This window comes from Bidens hawaiensis, unplaced genomic scaffold, assembly GCF_021521415.1.
Source record: "Bidens hawaiensis isolate Kalapana, Puna unplaced genomic scaffold, B.hawaiensis_p1.1 tig00034497_1, whole genome shotgun sequence".
In the NCBI taxonomy this organism is placed as follows: Eukaryota; Viridiplantae; Streptophyta; class Magnoliopsida; order Asterales; family Asteraceae; genus Bidens; species Bidens hawaiensis.
The window spans coordinates 4,086-19,726 of record NW_027495963.1 but is presented as its reverse complement, the minus strand read 5'-3'; the positions used below and the strand labels follow the sequence as shown (position 1 = coordinate 19,726).

Sequence of the window (15,641 nt, the reverse complement as noted above, 5' to 3'; positions counted from 1 at the left end):
AACTTCGCCTACTGACGCCTACTGAAGCCCAGGCCCGAGAATGTTTTATATATATATACGTGTGTCTTGTTTAGGTTTAGTTAAATCCAGAAATTAGTGTGTGTTTTGAGCAGTTTGTTTGTTTAGAGAGAGTAAGAGACAAGGAGAGTCGTGTGAGACGACCCGAGGTAGAGCTCACCTCGGGTCAGTCGTGTTTTCTGTTTGGTTACGGTATGTAACGTGTTTTGATTATTATATATGAATCTGCAGATTTGATTATCCCGTTCTTGTATTTGTTCGTGTACGTGTTTGTGTTCTTCATCTTGTACACCATTAACGAGTCTAGGAGGATTCCGCACTCCTAGACCTCGTGCGGATCTCGTATCGATCGGCGACGCTCCCGGGGGGACCTACATGTGGTATCAGAGCCTTAGGCTCTTATGCTATGGTTCGAGATCTGCGTTTTGGTGTTTCTGGCACGAATCTGATGCATTCTTGGCTGAACAGCGCCGCAGGCGAAGTTATGGGATTCAGGCGAAGTTGCCGTCACTGTTCGTAGGGTTTCGGCGATGTTATTGGCCAGGCGAAGTTAGCAGCCAAGCGAAGTTATAGCCAGGCGAAGTTATGAACAGGCGAAGTTGACTTTAGGCGAAGTTGACTTCTCGGCGAAGTTAAAAAAAAAATAATAAATAAATATAAATAAAAAAAAATAAAAAAAAATAAAAAAAAAGAGTATTTGGAGTTTTCGTCTGTATGGCCAGGTGTACACGATTATTATGAGACCGAAGACGTTGTTCCGTCAACGAGTGAAACTTGTTATCTCTTGGTCTTACGTGTGAACAAATACGTGTCAACTCTGGATATGGAGTTGAGTTTGAGAATGGGATATTGATTGAAACTGGATATTGACACATATTTGGGTGTTTGTGGGCAATGAAATTGTTGTTGTTCGAGGTTGACCAACTGAAGAAAGTCAAATTGAACTGAAGGTTTTCGTCATTACTGGATTGCGGTCAGAGCATATTATTTATGTTATTTTCAAGGCGTTCGAGAATTGGATCCTGAAACGTGATGCTCATTTATTAGAGTGAAAATTCTGGAACAAGTTGGATTTAATCGGGAATTAAAGTGTTTATGTTCTTGATCGTTATCCCTGGTGATTGAAGATGCTTCAGATTAATTAATGGTCATGTGTTAGATTCTGTCGAGGTGGTTTTGTGATGAAATTGATCACTTGATGTTTAGTAGTTGAAGATTAAACCTTATCGTATGCCGACGAGTTGGTGAAGTTGTGGAGGACGCCCAACTTCACGTGTTGGTGAAGTCAGATGGACTCACGTGATTGGTTGAGATGATCTATTGGCACGAGGATGCATGCATTTCAAAGACCTCAATCATTATAGTCGGAGAAGCTTACACTGAAGGGGAGATCTGATATGGAAGACGCTGGGTGATTGGTAGATTTGTGAAGCTACAGGACAGTTTTAGACACGGCTGGTTGATGAGCAAACAGAAGATCATCAGTTAAGAGGGAGTCTGTTGGTGCATGTTTTGTAACAGATGATCTTTTGTGTTTGTTAGAATTGAGAGCAACGGTCAAAGGGGAGACTGTTGGTGCATTTTGTGACCGTCGCTATGCAATTCAGACCAGCGGAGACGCCATAGGTGAAGTTAGAACAACCTCGCCTTAGGCGAAGTTAGAACAACTTCGCCAACGGCGAAGTTAGGACAACTTCACCTTAGGCGAAGTTATCACAACTTCGCCATAGGCGAAGTTATGAACAACTTCGCCTACTAACGCCTACTGAAGCCCAGGCCCGAGAATGTTTTATATATATATACGTGTGTCTTGTTTAGGTTTAGTTAAATCCAGAAATTAGTGTGTGTTTTGAGCAGTTTGTTTGTTTAGAGAGAGTAAGAGACAAGGAGAGTCGTGTGAGACGACCCGAGGTAGAGCTCACCTCGGGTCAGTCGTGTCTTCTGTTTGGTTATGGTATGTAACGTGTTTTGATTATTATATATGAATCTGCAGATTTGATTATCCCGTTCTTGTATTTGTTCGTGTATTTGTTCGTGTACGTGTTTGTGTTCTTCATCTTGTACACCATTAACGAGTCTAGGAGGATTCCGCACTCCTAGACCTCGTGCGGATCTCGTATCGATCGGCGACGCCCCCGGGGGGACCTACATTTACCAAGTGAGTTGAAGTGAAGCCAGTTGCTTCAATCACGGCTGCAAGTGTGAAAATTGTTTTATGGGAGTTTATTATCTGCCTCTTTGGTCTTCCGCAAACATTGGTCAGTTACAACGGGATCCAATCTGCGGATGGCGGGTTGCAAACATGGCTGAAAGAGTTGCAAATAAATCAAGTGTTCACATCGGTGGCTCACCCGCAGGTCAATGACCAAGTTGAAAGAGAAAATAGAAGCATTAAATGCGGGATCAATTTTAGACTTGGAACTAAGCGAACCGGGTGGGTTGATGAACTACCTCACGTGTTATGGACCTTTCGAACCCAAAAGAAGGTGAGCAATTCAGAAACACTTTTCAGTTTGACATATGGTACTGAGGCCATGATTCCAGCGGAAATTGGAATTCCATCCGCAATGATGTTGTCTGTCATTAACAATGAGGAAGAACTGCGTCTAATCTTGATCTCCTTGAATAACGAGGTGAGTTGGCACTCATTCAAGAACATAATTATAAACGACAACTTCAAAAGTATTACGATTCAAAAATTAAAATCTGCAAGGTTCATACGGGGGACTTTGTCTTCCGCAATAACGAAGCATCAGGGCAAGAGCCTCCGGGCAAAATGGCTCCAACTTGGGAAGGGCCTTATCGAGTTAAAGAAGTTTTATCTAAAGGCTCTTACACGTTATATAAGTTGGACAGAACCGAAATTCCAAGAATGTTAACATCACCCAGTTAGAGAAATGCTACATATGAAAGGTATACACTTTGTTTGGACAGATTTACATTTCTATTTTTATTGTTGGCCTGCGTGCCATTATTAGTTGAGAGTGATTTGCCTATCACGTCATGCTAACTCTTATATTGTAAATGGGCTTGCGTGCCACTTCTTGGTAAGAAGTTGTCTACCCGCGATTTACAAATTGGCCTGAGTGTCAGAAGTGACCTGCGTGTCATTAAACTTATATTTGGCCTGAGTGTCAGAAGTGACCCACGTGCCACTAAACTTATACTTGGCATGAGTGTCAGAAGTGACCCGCGTGTCATTAAACTTATATATGGCATGAGTGTCAGAAGTGACCCGCGTGTCACTAAAACCTATACTTGGCCTGAGTGTCAGAAATGACCCGCGTGTCATTAAACTTATATATGGATTGAGTGTCAGAAGTAACCTCGCGTTTCATTAAACTTATTCCTAGCTTGCGGACCATAGTGACCTACGTGTCATAGTATTGCTTAAGCAATCCTTTATTGACGTCTATGAAGATCCTACACAACACATATATTATTTATAGTAATAAAACAAAGTGTAAAGAACAAATGCTTCATATATACGTCAAAAGGGATTACAGAGGTTGCAATTACAAAAAGGTTTCCTAATCAAAACCATGAAATCCTATGCTACTTTGTCTTGAGGATTTGATCCTTCTTGATCTTGAGCTTGCGGAGTATCGGGTTTTGGAGAAGTAGGAGGAGTAGGTGTGTCATCTGAAGGCCCGTTCAAGTATTCCTTGAGGCACTGAACACCATTTGCATCCGCGGAAAATTCAGGGAACATATCTTGAAGAAGGAACGTTAGGTTATCATATTCTGCTCCTACATTGTGATCATGCAGTGGGTGTTCTTCAAGTGGGTGTTGGGTATTCATATACTCAACATCCTCATCAAAGCCGACCTTGCGGCCATCCTGAGAGGAAATGTTGAGTAACACAGCAAGACAATCACTCAAATCTGGCCCATCCTTGATATGGTCAATCATCTATCATATGATAGAAACAACAGTCATTACTCATAAAAACAAATGTATGAAAGGTAATTATAGAAAGGAGGATAACAAACCTGAGAAAGACCTTCAGTTATCAACCATCGCTTCTCCTCCTCGACCCGCTTGGCTCTCTTCTCTGATTCCTTGTATCCTTCCGCAAGCTTGACATCGTCGGCTTTCAGCTCTTCTGCTTGCTTACCCATCTCCTCCGCTTTTTCCTTCCGCAACCTGGCTTCTTTTTTATATGACTGAATCAGATTACCTTGATTGGTAACCTGACTCTCCAAAGCAGCATTGGCCTCCAAGGCTTTGGCCAGATCAGCTTCCTTATGCTTGATCTCTTCACGAGCGGCAGCAAGAATGGCATTTTGTTTTTTGCATGCCTCTTCCCATGAACGAGCCGCGCAGCTTGACGGTCATTTTCTGTTTGAAGGGAGATCTCAGTGTCCTTTAGCTTCCACTTTGTAGTGTTAGCCTCCAAACGTTGATCTTCGGCAGTCTTTTTATCTTCCTATACTTGCCTGGACATCTCACCCCATCTCTCCTCCATGGAGAGCCATTCCCTGAATATCTCTTGCCCGCTAGCCACAGTGTTGGCCATGATAAAGTTGAAACTGTGAGCAAGATCATGACATGAACGACCACGTTGAAATGCACATACCACCGGCGGAATCCCATGACTAAGAAACTCAGCACAGACTTCCACGTCGGTGAAACGCGGTGGTCGTCCTCGCCGGGATTGGCCATCTCATAGTAATCAGCCTCAGAAGGACGATGGAACCTTCTAGACTCTGGACACTGTTGGGAGTGATATGTGCCTCCACCACCTGATTGATGCAGTGGTGAGGAATGTGAAAAATGTGGAGGTTAATGCGGAGGAGAATGCGGTGAGTTGTGTGGGGACTCTTCTGTCCCTTGACTCTCAACATCTTGTATCGGGTCCTTTCCCTTGGAGTCGGGAATGTCATCAGAAATGATAACCGTGTGCAGAAGATATGGAGGGTCTTTGATTGTTACACCTTGGTCAGGTTCAACTGTCTTTCTGCGGATGATAAAGAATATGTCAACAAGAAAGGAAATAGAAGTAATAATTGTTTTAAGTTGTATGAAAACAATAGCTTACTTGGAGGGGATCGCATGGCCGTTTCATTGACCCGGCCCTCAAGACTGATTTTCTTCTTTTTAGGGCCTTTTGCCCGCTTCTTCTTTATTGGTTCCTCTTCGACATCAGCTTGACTTCCTTATGCCTCACCATATTTTGAGGAACGATGTTTCCTCTTCCTCTCACGATCTGCTAAGGCACGCATAACAGCCTACGTTTCAGGAGAATCATTAAGATAATGCTTTTCGCGGGGTGAAGATTCGTCGCTTGAAGACAATAACACGATCACCCCATCTGAACTTAAGGCATTTAAAGGCAAAGGGTTTAAAGAAAACTCACCTAGTTGAAAGAGTGCCTCTGGCACCACAGGTTCAGGCCGCAAGTCTTTTGGAAACAAAAAATGGTCCCTCGTTTTGTCCAATATTGGAAGAACGGTTGGATCACACGGGCGATTTTGCATGCACCCCACTGTCTTATCAAAAAGTGCATTCAGCACTGACCCCTCACCTGCAAACTCCGCGTAGACAAACACTCAGAATATGGTTCAAAAACGAAAGCTACAAAAAATTGGTAAATAAATACTTACTCTCATCCGCGTTTTGGAAGAATAGCTCAAACTCAGGATATAATGCGGCTCATACCAGCCCAAACAAGAGCACCCTCATAAATTGCACGCATTGGGGTCGGGGTCTGGACCAAAGTATTGTACCATGCCTGCCCTTCGTGACACGCAAGCTGCAGATCTGGAAACTTCTCATTCAGATGACGATGTACCATGGTTATTGGAACCACCTTCTCTGAAATCCAAAAGAATTTGTTCTCCACTCATAAGCACTGTGAGGAGGCTCAATGCCAACAACTCCCTTTGAGGTAGTAGAGCAGTTGAATCAATTCCCTCGCACATTCATCTTGTAAAAAACGGAAAATTTGTCCACCGTCGGCACTATATTATTGGCTCTACAAACGAACTCAAAATGTCGAATCCGCATAAGGCCAAATGGGTGAAGTTGGGATAAATGGATCCCATGTCCAGTAAGAACGTTGCCCAGGAACTTGGTTATCGGAAACCTAAGATTCTCGTTTGTGAAATATTCTGCATATAAGGCCATCTTGCCTACCAGAGGTTTATTAGCAGTACATCCAGCGGCAGGGTACTCTGCCCCCCCCCCCCCCCCCCCCCATTGCGGTGCTAGGACATAAGTAGCAATGAGTCTTTCAAACTCAGATCTCTTTCAGTTGATCTCGATGGACTCCACCGAAGGATAAGACGACGTCTTCTTGTCACCGGCCATTATTTAAGAGGATAAGGGAAAGCAGCGAGCAATGGTGAATAGTGGAGAATAACTTCCGATTCGAGAGAAATAAAGAAGAAGATGGAAATACAAAAAAGATGAAAGTTTCACTAGTCACCCCAAAAGTCTTATTTATACACATCGCAGTTAATGCGATGTGAAAGTTAATGCGATGCGAGAAATTAAAGGGTCCAGTCAGGATACGCCACGTCACGTGGGAAAACCAAAAAACGAAAAAAGTGATATAGTAGAGTACAGTTGACAGCTGGCACAAACGTCACATCACCATATGGCGCCTGTAGGCCTGTCACGTCGTCCTTTTTATGTTTATCTTCAGAAAGAAATATTTACACAGAGCACACACATAAAATTCAAAATCCCCATAAAATATCTTAAGTCTAAAATTTCACCCGCATAAACTTCACGCGGAAGAAACAATGGAATGGGAGGCATATAGAGGTAGGGTAGTGAAAAGACCTAAATACCCATAAAAGATCATCCACGGGTCATTCGGGACTTCCTCAGGAGTCACCCACGGAACATTCTTATCACCCGCATAACTTAAGTCAGAGGAATATTTAAGAACAATTCTAGAGACTACCTGCGGGTCTATCAGGACTCCCTCAGAAGTCATCCGCAGGGTGTTCCCTTCATGCGCAAAGATGACTAAAGAGTGATGTCAGCAAATCAATTGTAACTAACTTCCTTCTAGAAGATTTATGTGAAGATCCTTTCTTGGGAAGCACGTGATGTAACAACCAATCAGAAAAGGACAACTGGCAATGTTTTTATAACCGTGCACATGGCTAGTTGTCCCGTCCTATCATATGTGGACACATGTCCATTTTTGTTACAAATAGCATCTCCTAGAAAGGAACGGTTGTACCAATAATATTTCCCCTAACCACCGGCTATAAATACCCTCTCCATCATCGTGAGGTATTCATTCACACTTCACATATTAGATCAATTACTTAAAGTACTTTCTCTCTCTCTAGAATTGTACTTATTTCACGTCGGATGGTGGTTACGGGAAGACCTCCCCTCTTGTCCTTCCCGTAACGAGCTCATGGTGTTATGTTTTGTAGGTTTCCGTCACCGGACCTCTTGAGCTGAGCTTGTACCGTCGTGTTAGTAGTTATCTGACCCTTGTCCTGTGGAATCATCGGTCCGGCCTATTCAAGTTCAGATTCGTGCTTCTTCAGTTCCCACACTATCTGGTCATCAAAAACGTGTTAGATTAGCGAGACGACGTGTTATTAATCCAATCAGTGAATGACTTGTGTCCTGAACTGGTCGTCGGCGATGTGTTTTCATGCCCATCTCATCGCCGGTGACATGTTATCCACGTTCATGTTCAAGTCGACAACGTCGGGATGCCATATCTGACAACATTGTTCATGTCGACGTCAACGTCTTACCGAAACTTTGCCGGAAATGTGTTTCCAGTACGTGTCGCCAAAGAAGATGGAACTGTTAAGAAGATGGAGAAATTCACGTTTTGTTTACTTTTCTAAACAATTATTTAAAACACATTATAACATGCCAAGATACCATTAGATTAAATAAATGAAATAAAAGTGTTTGAACAAATAAAACATTTTCTAATTAGATTTTTGAATAATAGATGCAAGTTACCCAACAGATCAGTTTTCTATTAAGGTAATCCTTCTGTTTTAATAGAAAACTTGTATACCTTATTAAATTTTAGACGAGCTATAGTGATAATAAATATGGATAGAACTAAGCATCTACAATGGAAGTTATCGGAGAGAACCACGGCAGACTGGTGGCATCATGTAGAGGCGAGTGTAATGCGTATGAAGTAAAAACTAAGAGCAGAAAGATGGATATGTGAGTTGTTATAATAAAGAGTGATGCTTTAAACATGCTTCTTTCATTTAAATCCAGCTTTCATCTCATTATACAACTCATTAAAACTAATAAATAATATGATTAATTAAATAAACAATCTTTAATTAATGCATGTCAGCCTTCTAAAAGTCAACTCAACCTCTCAAAGACTATCTCAACCTTCAATATACAATAGGGCTATTAAAGACTATTAATATAATAATCCCACTTCAGCAAACGAAAAAAGAATAAGAATGTGTATTATTCAATTTCAAACTGTGAAGCTTTCTTCCTTCTTACGTACAGTTTAAGGTAAGGCACACAAGACCAATATATATGTTCTTTAGAATGATATAATATATGCAGCAAATCACTCTGGAGGATCCGTGTTTCTTCAATGATCATGAAGATCAAAACATAAGGTATCAGCTATACATGCATTTTGGTTTATCTTATATATAAATATATTATATTTGGGTTGCTATCAGTTTTTTAGAGATAATTATTAGTTGGTTCATGAGTTCATCACTATTCTTTGATTATAATCTTGCTATATAAAGAACTCATGTGTTCAGTTATTTTATATATAGAAAATATTACGCACCGAGACAAACAAAAACGAATTCGTAAGTTCTTTGTGAGGAAAGCAAACAATATTGGTGGTACGAGTAGCTGGATGTTACATATATAACAACACAATGATGACATGCAACTTCGAGAAACGCAAAGCATTGAAATGGACGGTGATTGTGATTTTCATTGCTCTTCTGATGATCGGACTTCCGATTATAATCATAAAGTCATTGCAAAAACATAAGTCACACGCACAGCAGCAGGCAGCAGATCAGTACACATCATGGTCTCCGCGATCGAATCAGTACACGGAAGCACTGCATAAGGCTCTATTGTTCTTCAACGCCCAGAAATGTACATTTCTTAATTTAACCATCTTTTTAACAATTTGACTTCATGTTTAAAAGTTAAACTTAAGATACTGATTTTGACTTTCAATAAGTTGAATCAGTTTTTTTATATATATTTATCAACTAGTGGATCAGAATTTTTCTATAGTTAACTTATAGCCTATTTTAAAACCTTACTTATTAAAAAAAATTATATTATAAAAATATTAACATAAGTAAAAGAAAATGTCACTGGTCATACAATTAGTTGTTTAGTACTTTACCTTTAAAAAATGTTTACAAGAAAATGTCACTTGTCACGCAAGTATGCATTTTATGATATTATTATTTACCCAGTTTTTTAACATTTCTTTAATCAAAAATAGTTTTGTGTTTAAAAAAGACTAGTTAGGTTTGGGTAAACTTGTGAAGCCAAATTACAAACATAATAGTCTTGTTGCATATTTTAGATAATATTCTAACATTAAGGGAAAACGATGCAGCCGGAAAGTTACCCAAGGACAATGGGATCGATTGGAGAGGCGATTCAGGGCTTCAAGACGGGGCTGATGCAACCGATGTCAATGGAGGTTTGGTAGGCGGGTACTATGATGCGGGTGACAATACTAAGTTCCATTTCCCGATGTCATTCGCCATGGCAATGTTGAGTTGGAGTGTAATCGAGTATGAGCACAAGTACAAATCCATCAAAGAGTATGATCATGCTCGTGAACTTATCAAATGGGGAACTGATTACTTGCTTCGTACCTTCAACTCCTCGGCTTCTATAATCGACCACATCTATGCCCAAGTGGGTGGCTCTCAAAATGGTTCAACCACACCGGATGATCACACTTGTTGGCAAAGACCTGAAGACATGGACTACAAGCCACCCATACAAGTTGTTATGGCAGGCGCTGACCTTGCCGGAGAAATGGCAGCTGCAAGTCGTCTTTAAAGACGATGTTGCATACTCTAAGAAGCTTGTGCAAGGTGCCTCAAAAGTATGGGCATTTGCAAGAAGTAGTGGAAAGCGTAGCCGATATAGTAGAGGCAACCTTTTCATAGAACCCTACTATAACTCTACAGGGTACTATGATGAGTACATGTGGGGTAGCGCTTGGATGTACTACGCCACTGGTAACTCTAGTTACCTAAGGTTAGCTACGACTGCAGGACTATTTAGAAATAGGATAGCTTTGAACGACAACCCTAGTCAACGAGTTCTTAGTTGGGATAACAAGGCACCTGCTGCCATGCTCTTGTTAACAAGGATTCGCTTTTTTTTGAACCCAGGGTTCCCTTATGAAGAGTTGCTATATAAATATCACAATGCCACCTCTATTAACATGTGTACGTACCTTCAACGTTATCAAGTATGTAACTGGACTAAAGGTGCGTGCATATAACACGTTTTACTAAAATACAGACCTGACTTAAAACTTAAAGGAGAGTCGCTAAACGTGTGATGTCTTTGTAGGTGGGCTAATTGAACTCAACCAAGGTCGACCACAAAATCTACAATACGTCGTCAATACAGTGTTTTTAGCTTCGCTTTATGTGGATTATTTGAAAGCTGCCGATCTTCGTGGCTGGTATTGTGGCACAACGTATATTCCGTTGAATACGCTCCAAGAATTTGCAACTTCTCAGGTTTACAACTTAAATTTGGATTCATGTTTTATATGATATTGGTGGAAACTATTTCAAAAGGCTTATGACAAACAGAGCATGTTAATTTTTTTTAGTTTTTGTATAGTAGGAGTTTACAAAACTAAACATGTCATACAAAGATGAGACATTTTATATTATATGGTGGCTTTAACTACTTAGAAAATAAAATCTAGAATACTAAGACATGTTCAATTTGACAACTTCAAATCATAGCAAAGAAATTATACTGTTTTAAAAATGGTTGTTAAATGTACATGTCTAACGCGTTAACTTATTTTATGTTTGTAGATGGACTACATTTTGGGCAAAAACCCGATGAACATGAGCTATGTGGTAGGACACGGGACCACATTCCCGACTCACGCTCACCATCGAGGTGCATCGATACCAAATAACAATATCAAATACTCATGCAAAGACGGGTTTCAATGGAAGTCTTCTGATAAACCTAACCCAAACAACATCACGGGTGCCATGGTCGGAGGTCCAGACCAATTTGATAAGTTTAAAGATGTTCGTTCAGATTACAGCTATAACGAGCCCACATTAGCCGGAAACGCAGGGTTGGTTGCAGCGCTTGTCGCTCACTGCAACCGCGGGTGATGGTGTTGACAAGAACTCTATATTTTCGTCGATTCCACCGTTATATCCAGCGGCTGCACCACCTCCACCTCCATGGAAACCATGAAAACCTTTGTAATTATTATTAAAACATTAACTGATTCCTTCTTCATTTTGCAAGTTGATATCTTAAAAATTTTCATAAATAATAAGTTTCTAGTTGGCTCTTTTGATCCACCTTTTTAGTTATAATGCTATTTTTTTTATATACATATGCATGTGCTAGAGCCTAGTGGAGCATGTCTTAATCACTATCTAGTTTAAATATTTAGCTTCTATCGTATCAATATAATTTGATTATTTTTCTATTTTTTAAATATGTAATATAGTTAAGTTAGAGAGCATGTTTAGAATTGAGTTTAAAAACACCTTATTGGTTTATTGGCTTTTTCAAAAAGACAATAAGTTAAATGATGTTTAACAGTCACAAAATTTCTTTTATTTTAGCTTTTTAAAAATGTTTAAAAAGCAATTTTCAAAAAACCCAAAATCTTGGTTTTTAGTTTTCAAACTCAATCTCAAACATCAAACATGATGTTTTTGAACTTAGACTGCCCCCAAATTCCAATCTGCCCTTAACTTTTGTTAGTTGAAACTAAAATCTAAACCAAAAACCAAATTTAAACACAATTTTCGAGATTTCAAACACGCTAAATGCGGTTAATTTTAATTGAAATAACTTCAAACAAGAAAATGAAAAACTGAACAGATGATCATCCATAACGTATCAACCACCCAATATTGTTCACTCCGATATGGCAGCAAAATTATTTCCGTCATTCAAAGAGGCGACAGGATATCCAAATTGCAACTATGAGCTGAATTAAAAATCACGCCTTTATATCATCACATTAACTATCCTATAAGTCCTTTATACGTCTATATGCACACCTAATCAAATTAGATCAAATAAGTTATATCAAATCACATCAAACAAGGTTGATTAGTAAAGCAATGGATGTTTGTATAACCAATCCTAAGCCAAAGCATGTAACCAATAACATTAAAAAAAAATATATACTTTCATCAATTCTTGGCATCATTCCTATCATTGTTTGTATCATCAACTTTACAATCGACGGGTCCTTTTTGCAAGTGTCAGAGGTCATGGCTGGTTTGACAGACAGGTTTCAAAACAAGCATATGAATTATAGCAATGCAGAACCAACCTCCACCAGAAGTGCAGAGATGACGATCAAAATCCCACAAGTATCTAGTGTGCCAAAGTGTTGCTCAGATTACTGCAGCAAATGGGCCGGTTGCTACATAACTACTGAAAATCTACGGCAAGCTCAAAAGCCATATTCATTGTAAGGTTTGGTCTATATATATCTGTACCGACCAAATAAGAGAAAGTCAGCTAGCAGGAAGTTTTTAGAAGACGACTGCAAAATGGAAAGTGACAATTTAGGTACCTTGTAATATCTTTAAAACCAGCATATCAAAGTACCTGTCATGCCATTCTTGTTTTGATGCCGTTAACAAAAACAACGGAGCATATTCAAAAAAGGCGAGCTGGGACCCACAATCATTCAAATGATGATCCCAAAGCAGCACAGACCAGACAAGATGAGACAGGGGGAGAAGTGTAGAAGCAGAAAACCAATGACGAAGCACAACACCTCCACACAAAAACAACCATCATATGACTTTTTAACGGTCTATGAAAAATAACATTCACCTCACCGGTCTAAGATTTCTAATAAAAGTAGATAATCAGACATGCAAATAACTAATAAACTACTTTAAAAGTTAAGAACCTTCACCAAATTCATTAAAGTTGAAAACAAGTCAGCACAGATAACAAGTTCCAATATTTTTGAAAAGTTGGTTTCCAATGATCAGCTCCTGCTACGACGCCTGTCCTTGAGCCCATTTCTGAAAAGATTCAACGAGATATTTACTTTTGAAAATGAAAGTAATGTGCACTCAAATTTAACGCATTAAATAAAATATAAATAGAAGACAAAACAAATATTAAAGAACTTCAACCATTTGCATAGGGAGCCTCATCACGACCACGATAAGGTGGTGACCTGCTATAGTTCTTGCGCGGTGGTGACACGCTACGACGTGGCGGTGATCGGCCACGGGGACTGTAGCTCCTGCTTCCAGTAAATAAGTCATTTTTATATTATGTTTGTGAGAAAAACGTTTTTTTTTTTTGAAATTTAACAAAACAAAAGAGAAATTATATAGTGTTTCAGCAGCCTCACCTTCGACCATAGCTGGGGCTCCGGCGGTACCTAGCAGCCGGGCTACGGCTACGACGTCTACCGCCGCCTCCGCCACCACCACGGCACTCACGTGCAAAATGTCCTGGCTCACCACACTCATAGCATTTCAGATCAGAACCACCAGAACGACCACGACCTCCACCACGACCACCACCACCTCCGCCTCCGCCGCCCCACCTCCAAAACCTCTAGAGTTATGAGACATTTCTACCCTCCAACCATTCTTACCTGGTTCGAGTTATTAATAATTAATAAATAAAAATCCAAAAAAAGGTTAAACCTGATGCATGTATAAGTTATAGCATATAAGTACCAAATAAAAATCATAAAAATAATAATACCATCAAGTTCACGGATGGCATCCTGAGCATCACGTTTGTCATCAAAATCAACAAAACCATAGCCAGGAGGTCTCCTTGCAACCCACACACTGCACATAGCATATACAAAAGGATCTAAGATATCTCTGATAGATAAAAATAGCAACGATCACATAAATTGCATAACATAAAGTAATACATAATTAAACACAACTAAAAGCAATAAAAAATAGTGAAAAATCAGAAGAACAAAGCCATAGGATGCTGGCTACAATTAATTAAACTATATATATCCTACATGGCTTTCAAAAACTCATAGCTTCATCAAAAATCAACAGAAACAACTAAGCTTTGATACAGAACATAAAATCCATTTAAGGGAGCAAGAACTACATTAACAAATTATGCCAACTAGCATGAGATGTATTTCATAAAAGATAGACTCAGAGAAACAAAGACAAGGATAAGAGAATTTAGATGTGCTTATAAACATGCGTCTACACATAAGTACATAACCGAAAACAGAATGCTCAAATGTGTCTTTTCAGTGTACAAAAGAAGCCGATGTTTTATAGAACCTCCATAAATGTGAAATCAAATTATACTTCAACTAACTATGTATCAAACACTAAAAAAAATTGTGCATTCAGTCTTACAAAGCTACACACATAGCAGGAAAAACTTCAACTTTCCCTTGAAGATAACATAACCTACTCTGTAAGCCTGTACATACAATTATCATCACTATCACAGTATCATGTGTGACAGTTAAGAGCAATAATCAAAATTAACCAACCTATTCAAAAATAAACACTAACCAAGGATGAAAGCTTACAATTTACATCAAACGAAAATACATCCTCTACTCATAACAATCCATAATGATTTGATTACCTTTTGATGACACCAAAGGTGCGGAACTCATCCTCGATGTCGCGTTCGTTAACCCTCGGTTCCAAATTACCGACATACACACGCGCCATCTTCAACAATTACCTGTGAATAACATCAAAAGTTATTAGGTGATGACATATCTAAATTATTTAGCAGTAAACCTCTTATAGATCTAAAAAACATATAATCAGCAAAGTCTACAACAATTAATAATAATAATCAAAGGCAGAAGCAGAAAAAAAACCAAAGGGTTAACTCATATAAAGCTCAACGATTATGAAAAGAAAGTTGTGCGAATAGGGTACGAAGCAATTAGGGTTTATAAATGGAAACGTAATTGATGAAGGATAATGAAATTAGACAACGGATTAGAGAGAATAGAGTTAAAAGCAGAAGCAACAGAGCAGAAATAACCTGAAGAAGAAGAAGAAGAAGAAGAACAAACCCTAGAATGGAGAAGGAGGCTGTGAATAATAATAATATTAAGAGAGGTGCTTTGCTTCCGTTAAGTTGTATCCGATTGATATATAAGCCGCATACACGTGTCGGGGTTAAGTTTTAATTTTATTTTTCTTTTTTTAAGTTTTAATTTATTATTGGAGTACGGTACCGATACCGGTATCGGTACCAGTTTACAATTAAAATAAATGAGAATGGTGAGAAATAATTTAATTTATTGATATTAGATTTAAATGATAAAGATTAATTTAAAAACAAAAATGGATAAGAATGACATTAAAGTAATAACCTACTTATAATAACTTTTTCTCTCCACATGCAAGTCATATGTTAATTCCCCATCATTTTA

The 15,641-nt window shown here is 39.1% G+C and overlaps 2 pseudogenes across 1 annotated transcript; one reads left to right on the top strand and one right to left on the bottom strand.

The window, feature by feature from the left end:
• Positions 1 to 5,814: 5,814 nt before the first annotated feature.
• On the top strand, positions 5,815 to 11,563 carry LOC143586213 (endoglucanase 12-like; annotated as a pseudogene).
• Positions 11,564 to 13,369: 1,806 nt separating this feature from the next.
• Positions 13,370 to 15,310, bottom strand: LOC143586214 (serine/arginine-rich splicing factor RSZ22A-like; annotated as a pseudogene). The gene is made up of 5 exons (XR_013144671.1): positions 15,269 to 15,310; positions 14,834 to 14,938; positions 13,961 to 14,049; positions 13,599 to 13,847; positions 13,370 to 13,487 (listed from the first exon to the last, which is right to left on the bottom strand). The product of XR_013144671.1 is annotated as a serine/arginine-rich splicing factor RSZ22A-like (transcript).
• Positions 15,311 to 15,641: the final 331 nt, after the last annotated feature.